The 9,160-nt window shown below is 42.0% G+C and overlaps 1 long non-coding RNA gene across 1 annotated transcript in view; it reads right to left on the bottom strand.

Moving 5' to 3' along the window:
• LOC102496542 (uncharacterized) overlaps positions 1-8,811 on the bottom strand; it is a 19,416-nt gene extending 10,605 nt beyond the window's left edge. The window contains exons 1-2 of the long non-coding RNA XR_334828.1: positions 8,771-8,811; positions 8,300-8,427 (exon numbers count right to left, since the gene is read on the bottom strand). This is a non-coding gene — a long non-coding RNA (uncharacterized LOC102496542). The remainder of the gene's footprint in view (positions 1-8,299; positions 8,428-8,770) is intronic.
• Between the last annotated feature and the right edge of the window lie 349 nt (positions 8,812-9,160).

The following is a 9,160-nucleotide window of genomic DNA, read 5'->3' as shown; positions in this document are numbered from 1 at the left end:
GCTGGCCTTCACATGGACCCCTGCTGCACTTCATCTCACAGGACTTGGCTCATGATTCCAGCCAACTGAGATCACTTAGAAGTTTGATTTTGTCATCCATCATGTTTTTTATCCCTCCCAGCTGCGTGTCAGCCACAGATGTGATAAGCGGACTTTGTATATCTTTGTCCAAATCACTGGGACCAAATATTAAACAGGACTAAGGACAGTTCTCGGAGGCATATCTCTGGTGTGATCACAGGGCATTTGCATGGGCTTTTTTATTCCAGCATTTGCCCCTCGACATTATTGATGTTTTTATTGTAGGTACAAATTTTTTAAGAGTTGAGTCTTGATTCTCCTTTTAATCCTTGTTGGGCACAATGCTGGGTGTTGAACACTCAGTTAATGCATGCTGTCAGAAGACACAAGTCTGGAGGACTTGACAGTGGTGTGGTGATAAAATGTAATGCTCTGTGCGGCAGCCCTACATGTGAGGGTTCAAGTCCGGAGACATCCTGGAGTATGCAGTCATGCACTTGCCTATGTCTGGCACTGACTGAAGGCTCAGAGTGTATTGCAGTTTCCAGACTCTATTAGTGGGCCAGGTTGTGGGATGCTAATCACAGTAGCTGGATCCCACATGGCCAACCCCACAATTAGAGTTCCAGAACCTAGGGCTTGAAAAACACACCAAATGTGTGTGCACCTGTGCCCAAAATCCTGAAAGGAGGAAGAAATATAGGAGAAGATTGGGGTGTGACCATCGTCCATGGATGCTTTCTCATTTTCTCTCTCTCTCTCTCCCTGTCTCTCTCTGGTGAGCACAAATACCCTCTGGCGAATTAAAAAAAAAAAAGATCCTATTAAAGGTGCTGTCTGTGTGTGTGTGTGTGTCTTATCGCTTATGGAAAAAAACATGAATAAACTTTCAAAAAAAATACAGGTTCAAACCACAGCCAATTCCTTCCTATATACAAGCTGTTTAAGCTCCTAGTGCCTCAGTTTCTCTATCTATAAAATGAGAATAAGGGATCAACTTGTGACCTGGTGGCAAAGGCTGTGGATACTACATGACTGACTGTGCATTTTGAGTTTTGGACTCAGCAACGTACAAATCATGCAGGACACTTGTGCGTGCATGCCCAAAAACCTTAAATGGAAAAGAGATTGAAGAGCGACTATGCCTCATGGGGGGTTCTTCCTCACTTTTCTTTCTCTCCAGTGAACATACGTGCTTTCTGACAAACTTAAAAAATAAATAGATAAATAAATAAATAAATAGAAGAATCTTTGCAGACAACCTCACTGGGTTGTTGCAGAGCTTAAAGTAATGCATACAAATGTGTTTGTCCACTCCTATTTGTGGTTTTAAACACACATTTCATCTATCTCAGGTATGTTTTCCCTTCTCTTTCCCATCAATATCACCCTCACCCTTCTCTTTCTGTTTTTCTGGGAATTTCCCCAGCCCCCTAAGTATTAATAGTCCATCACCATTTCCTTGTGCTCCTACAGCACTTTGAAGATCTTGACCTTCCCCACATGTCCCCAGATGTTGGTTACTTGTCCATATTCGCCTCTAGAAAATGGTCTTAGAAGTCAAGAACTACATCTTAAGCGTCTGTCCCTGACACCAGTACAGGGCCCTGGGACACTGAGGGCACACAATAACATGTTTATGGAATGAGATAAATGACTGCAATGCAAAGTCAGACCCAATCTTGCCTCAACACAAACACAGCTCTACTGAGCCTGGATATTTTTAGTTTGTCTGTTTTGCTTATCATTGTTGCTGACTGGGTTCCCTAGCAAGCAGATTCTGGGATGGCAATTTGCATCCAAGAAATTTACTAGGGAAGGATCTTTCAAATCAATCGCTATAAGAAAGTGGGAGAAATAGAATTGGGCAGATGGAGAAGTCAAAATGTAATGCAGTGCCCACAAAGGGCCCAGCTGTCCTGTGAAGAACTCTGGTGCTGGGAGTGGGCTTTCAAAATTTTCTCAAATTGAGGCAAGAGAGTTGACCTTCTGTAGACATACTTCTCTCAGTCTGTCTGAGATGAAGGCTGCCTGCATGGAGCAGGTAAAATCTTGAGCTAAATATTTTTCTTCTGTGGAGAATATTCTCAGAAGAACACAGATGAGAAGCACTAACACTCACAGCTGCTGGAGATAATAGTATTTTGATACTGAAATGGGAAGTGTCTATTAACATTGCTTGTGCCTAACAGCATCTGGTTCATTGTAGTCCTTCAATGACTACTTCTTGTGTGAATGAAGGAATTTGTGGCCAACTGTAAATGGAATCTGATAGGTTCTCTGTGAGACTTCCAATCCCCAGTCAATGTATTTATAGGGTGTGTAACCTCCCTGCTATGACTTGTGTAGGTGCTCAGCTTAGGAAAAAGGAAGATATATTGTTTACTTGAAAAGGGATTCAGACATATAGTAGATAGTCAATCTTACCCCAAGTGAGGATTTTAGGTGGGGCAAACTCAGAGGGCCATAATAACAAAGAAAAGGTAGACATCTTCTGGAAGAATGTGACTTTGAAACTGAGGCCTAAAGAACAAGAAATAGGGAAATTCTAGGAGAATATGTGGTATAAGCAAATGATACTGGTATGAGAGACCATGGTGTAGACTCTTTGTGGATGTGGGTTAAGTTCTCAGATGCCAAACTATAGAGTCTGGACCAGATTCTAAAATCAATGAGGGGACTATAGTAGGGTTTTCAGCAGAGGACTGGAAAGGCAGGCTTTTGTTCTATAAAGAACAGTGTTTATTTCCTTGTATCATTTTCCATCCAGGTATTCTGGGGAAGAGACCAGCCATCCAAGCACATACAATACTTGGCCTCTCCCCAGAGCACTGCATGAACTCTCCCCACTGCTGGGCTCTCTGACATGCTGAAGGAGCTGCTACCCCTCAGGAGGAAGGGTACACTTTCTCCTTGATGCCCAAGGGCAATGAGCTCCTACAGTGTGACCCCAGTGAAAGCAAACCCAGAGAAAAATAATCCAATGTCATCAACACAGGCAGATAGGTAAACTCTTCACTCATGATGCTGTAAGGAGAGTATTGGCCAAGGAGTCCACTTGGACTGGTTTGCAGTGCACACTCAGCCACCTACTACAGTGTCCATGGCACAGGCAAGTTACTAATCCACATCTAAAAAAGATTCATCTCTATAAAATGAGATTGAGAATTCAAACACATTAGATAGACACAAAAATTAATCCAATCATGAGATATAATGTTATGCTTATCAGATTGACAAAGACTTTTTAAAAGGTAACTATAAGCACTGATGAGGTAGGTAATGTAGGCTGGCTCATTCACTGAGAATAGGTGTGATGGAATGGAATAAACAATTCCAGCAAACAACTTGGCAATCAACGTCAGGTCTTTAAAGTGTACATATTCTTTCATCCAGAAATTCTATTTCCAGAAAAATTTTTTTGAGAAATTTTTGCTACATATTACATGTGCTCACCAGTGAAATAGAGAGAGATAGAAAATGAGAAATCACTCCCCATACACACATGTGGAGTGTGGCCATACCACAATCTCTTCTTCTTCATTCTTCTCTTGGGATTCTGGGCACACACTCACACATGCCTGGTATGATTTTTAAGCTACTGGGTCTGGGACTTGAACTGCAGTCCACCATGTGGGAGTCCAGCACCTTAACCACTATGCCACTTGCTGGCTCCTCTAGAACATTATTCTAAAGAAACTAATTTAAAATGGGGCCAGTAGGTGGTGTGGTGGTTAAGGCAGTAGACTCCCACATGATCAATCATGGTTCAAGTCCCAGCTTTGGCAGTTTGAAATTCACACCAGGAGTGTGTGCATGAATGCCCAAAATTACAGGAGGAGAATAGAACAGAAGGAATTGAGGCATAGCTATAACCCCTGGAATGTTATTTCTCACTTTCCTCTCTTTCTGTCTCTCTCTAGCGGGTGAACACACACACACAACCTATGACAAAAACCTAAAAAATAATTAGAAATGCAAAAACTGGAAATAGCTTAAATGCCTATCAACACCATTAGTACAAAAAGTATATGGGGTCCAGCAGGTGACATGGTGGTTAAGGTGCTGGACACTCCCACATGGCTGACCATAGTTCCCAGACCTGGTGGCTTGCTTTCTCACTCCCCAACCCCTCTCTCTCTGGTCAAATTAAAATAAATGGATGAATAAATAAAATTTTAAAAAGTATTAATAAATTATACACTTATATCTCTATATTAGAATACCATGCAGCAAAGAAAAATTAGACTTACAAATTTGATGTAGCATATGAAATGCTTATAATCAGATGCTAAAAAAGACAATGAATGAAAACATTTTTAAACCCAATTTTATAACTATAACAAATGCTAGAAAAATATCATTGTAAGTTTCATCAGAATTGCATTCCATGACAGAAAATAAATTATACCTGCCTTTGCCCTAGCTGCTCTGTAATACTAACTTTACAAAGTCCCCAACCATCCAAGTGATTCTCATTGTTGTCATCTGGAGAACAGGGAACCTCAGGAGAACAAGCAGAGCCCCTCAATTACCAATTCTGACAACTCTCATTTTAGCCTGGGAATCCCCATGAAAACAGGCAGTCAACATGTGATTGGAGAAGAAATAGAAGTATGTTTCTATTAAAACCATGTTCCTTAAGTTGTCGCTCTGAATTTATATCCCTCTGGCCCCTGCCAAGTTGGCTCTTGGCTAAATTCTGTCCTGAAATTAGAGCATTCTTGTAGCCCCAAGAGATGCCTATGATGCCTAAAGATTGAAAACAGACCCTGAAACATGGGTTTGGGAATATATGGAGACCAAAGCGTTATTGGCCTATATAACCTGCCCCAGATAGCCTAACTTCCTTTTGTAGCTCTTATTCAGCTTTGTTGAGATGGAGGAGTTAATTGTTTGAATGATGATCCCATCACTTGAGAGGATAAGAAAGCTAGCTGCAGTGGGGGGCTAGCCAGATTGGGGTAAAGGAAAATGCTACCTATGACCAATGGGGTTTGACCTTTGGGTAGAAACAACTATGGGGTATATGTGCACGTGAATGTTAAATCTGATGAAAATAAGCAGCTATTGGGCACCCACTATTTGATGACTAAGGGATGAAGGCTTGAGCAAGAAGGATGTTGACTTAAATTGCTCATTTCTACTCCAAAGCAAGGATATAAATAGCCAAATTGATGGTAGAATAGGACAAATATTAAGAGCCTTAGAAAGTGCTATGTGTGTCTATGGACATTGCCTATATGATTCTACACTTAGAATAATAGAAAGAGCAGAAGTTTAACAGCCAGTCAGACTCAGCACAAATGCAAGTTTATCTATTTATCTTAGGCAAAGTATGACCTTTGAGTTTCCATTTCCTAAATTGTACAATGGGCTCAAACAGCCATTTCACAAAGGTGGTAGATGAAGATGAAATGAGATAGAGCTCATGAGCTCCTGGTCTACAGTGCTCTACCTCCTCTCCCTTTTTCTGTTAATCAGAGTTGAGACCCACTGACCCCACAGAAAACCCTGGGCAAGAACTCATGGGTCCCAAGAAGGAATGTCAGGAAGGACGACCAGAGTTTGCTGAGTTTTTGCCCCTTTCTGTCAGTTTTCAAAAGAATCTATTCCTGTCCAGTGACCTTGAGTGTACATATCTTTGGACTTAGCAAATGCTCTGTCAGATAGGTCAAATGCATTTAACTCATCTGGATTAGTTTCTGTCAGGCTGAGAAGCTAAGTTAGACCCACTCAGATTGGTAACTGAGGAGGGCCACTGAGATGTGACTTTACTGTTGAGCACCCTTCTACTCCCTGCCAGACCACAGAGCATATGAAAAGAGTAAAATGAATAACAAGCTCAGAAAATACGGCTTTTTCACACAGGGACCCTTGGCCTGTAGGCCCGAGCGAGGCAATCAAGCTTGGGGAATCTCTGCTGGGGTTATGATGGCTGGTTATTGGAATGCCCTGACTTCTGACAGAAGCTTCACAGAACACTGGCTGGTTCGTGTCTCTAAGCCTTTTTTCACTTTATTATGTATGTAAAGAGAAGCAAATTTTCAAGTCTATCTGTAAACAGAGGGAATGATTTACTTTGTGCTTACCCAATCCCCAACTAAGCAGAAATACCACTGTCCTCTTGCAGTCAGGCTTGGGAAGTTTAAACACAGTAGAACAGATTGATTATGAGAAGACTAGGGAGTAGACTATCCTTTGAAATAGCTGCTTCAATCTCTCATGACTCACTGCCATTGTTTCTTTATTTTTGAAGTGAGCACAGTACTCTCTACTCCACTAAACTGGTGTGGGCTAAATAACTTAGTGTATATGAAGAATCTGCCATATAGCAGGCAATAAATATTATATCCTTTCACAGCTCCCATCCCCTGAGATATTGTGTGAATCCTTTAATCAGGGTTAGGATTTCTCTTTTGCAAAACTAAACCTAGGGACCAGTAGGTGGTGTAATGGTTACGTCACTGGACTCTCACCAGTCAACCATGGCTTAAGTGCCAGTCCTGGTGGCTTAAGATTTACTTCAGGTGCATGTGCATGCCCAAGACCTCAAGAGGAGAATGGAAGAGAAGGGATTGCAGCATGGCCATCGCCTCAGGGAGGGGTGCGGTTGATTTCTTGCTTTCTGTCTCTTTGTCTCTCCAGCAAGTGTATGTACCCTATAGCAAAAATCACTCTCAAAAGACCCCATTAAAAAAAAACAAAAAACTAAGCCCAACTACATCTTTCTACCTCTCAAGGCTGATTTGAGAGGTTAAAGTGACCAAGAGGAATGAATGTGTTTTGTTAATGGAAAGCACTGAGGCGAAATAAAGCCTATTAAGATGACTCTTTTAATGTGGCAATGGCCCAGGAGAAGAGAGAAAAGTTTGTCTTTTTTAAAGGCTTATCCCTTCAATCACTCCTTAGATCTGAGGGCCACTTTAGAAAGTCCTGCCTTTGCTTGGACTTCTAGACTGATCAATTATCATCAAAGAGCTAGAGAAAAGATTCAGGCTCCAGTTGCTGTTGAAGTCAAACCATGTTGGCTACAAACAGTGCCCAAACGCTTTGAATGCCATATAGCCTCAAAGAAATAAAGGCTGGCAAAGCCTGACGCCAGCTACATGATTAACTGGACAAAACCTATACACTCTAAGCCGTGAGATCAAAGAGAATACTCTTTCCAACAAGTAAGCCCTCTTAGAGCATTGGAACATGATTCATCCTCACAAGCCACTTAGGAGTCAGGCAAGCAGACCATCCCCTGCCTGAGGAATTAGTTGCAGGTCTATCCCAGAGAGGAAAGTGATAGGGTCATTGTTAAGAACCTTCATAGAGGTATGATGTTCATCACCTAGGCCAAAATCTGAAGAACTGACCTCCTAAGTCTTCCCTGTTTATATAAAGCAGTGAGATCCATGAGGCCAGAAATGTCTCCAATTCAGCTGGCATCTCCAGTTTCTAGTAAAATGATTCTCACAGATGAGGTGCCCAGCAACCTAGTTGTCCATGCTTGTGTTAGATATAAAGTCTTCACTATTAACTCATTGCTTAGCCATAACTCACCTATTGAGATTTCTCTTCTCCTGCCTCCCTGCCAGGGAAGCGAAGAAAGGTAAATGAATGTATACAAACATGCTTGCAAAGCCTTCTTCTGAAATCATCAAAGAAGATGCTCCATTGTTTCTCTCTGATGAATTGGGAGGTGTTATGGATTAAACATTTGTGTTACCCCCTCAAATTAATATATTAAAGCCCTAACCCCCCAGTCGATGTTATTTAGAGGTGAAACCTTTGAGAGGCAATTATGGTTAGATGAAGCCACGAGAGTGAGATCCTGATATGATGGGATTAGTGCCCTTATAAGAAAAAAAAAAACGAGAAACAAAAAACACACCAAAGAACTTCTCCACCCCCACTCCTCCACAACTGTGTATACACAGGAGAAAAGGGCATGCGTGCACACAGGGAAAATACAGTGATCTTCCAACCTCAAAATAAAAGCTTCACACAGAGTGGCTCATGATGGCACCTTGATAGCCTTTCAATCTCTAGAACTGTGTGTGAGAAAATGCTTTGGTTATTTAAGTGTATATTTTGTTATGGCAGTTGGAGCTGACTAAGACTGGAGAGAAAGAGAAGAGTTCTTCCCTAGCATTTGGCACCATTATCTACCCAGTTGTCCAAGCCAGAAACCTGAGACTCATTCTTGATTTCTCCTTTGTATTCTATCTTCCTCACTTAATTACTCACAATGTCTTTTTTTTTTTTTTAAATCTGCAACCTGTCTTACCTTGTGTTAAGTTTTCTTCAGAGACTTCACTGAGACCTCTGCATCCCTGGGACCTTTGCACTAGTTCAGACTCCCAGTATTTCTCTCTTGTTGTCTCCCTACCTTTGGTCTTCCTGTCTCAGTTCAGCCTGTACATGAACATCAGAGTCAGCTTCACACAACTTGACCCGAAGCTTCCTTGCACAATGCCCTTCACTGGCCCCCATATACCTGACCCCTACGTTATGACGCTTAGCATTTTAGCTAGACATGCTCAAGAATTTAGATAACCTGCCTCATGGCTATCTCATAGCCTATCTCCTATTTCACCTCACCATGCATGCCTCCCCCATGCCCTGTCTCATCCCACAGGTGCAGTGGGCCATGAGCTCCCATACCTCCACCTCTTTACATTCCTAGGCTCATTTTTTGCATTACATTCTTCCACTTCCCCCACAAACCCCTCCTTTGTTCTCTAAACCTCTGTGTTACCTTTCCAGTGAAGCTTTCTCTCTCAGTGTCCCAATTCCTTCTTCTAGGGCTAGAGGCTTCTTCTGGGTTCCCATAGCAACCCCAGTTTATGACCATTCCGATGCTTATGATGAGTTATTTTGACTAGTTCCTTACTCATCTACCTCCTTAGTACCATGGGCTCCTTGAGGACAGGCCTCGTGTCTCATTCTCACTCTATCATCAAGCCTAGCCCAAAGCCTGGCTTGTAACTGATGTCTTAGCACTTACCTGTGGGATGCAGATACTTCATGAAGTTCTGAACCAAGCAGAGAAAAACCTGCTCTTTCTGTTTCATGGAATCTGACTCTTGTCCCCCCTCCTCGAGTCTCATTCACTCTTTGAGTCAGACAATACAGTCAAATGCTTAGT

Source organism: Tupaia chinensis, unplaced genomic scaffold, assembly GCF_000334495.1.
Source record: "Tupaia chinensis unplaced genomic scaffold, TupChi_1.0 Scaffold000291_1, whole genome shotgun sequence".
NCBI lineage: Eukaryota > Metazoa > Chordata > Mammalia > Scandentia > Tupaiidae > Tupaia > Tupaia belangeri.
This window is presented reverse-complemented; position numbering and strand designations above follow the sequence as displayed.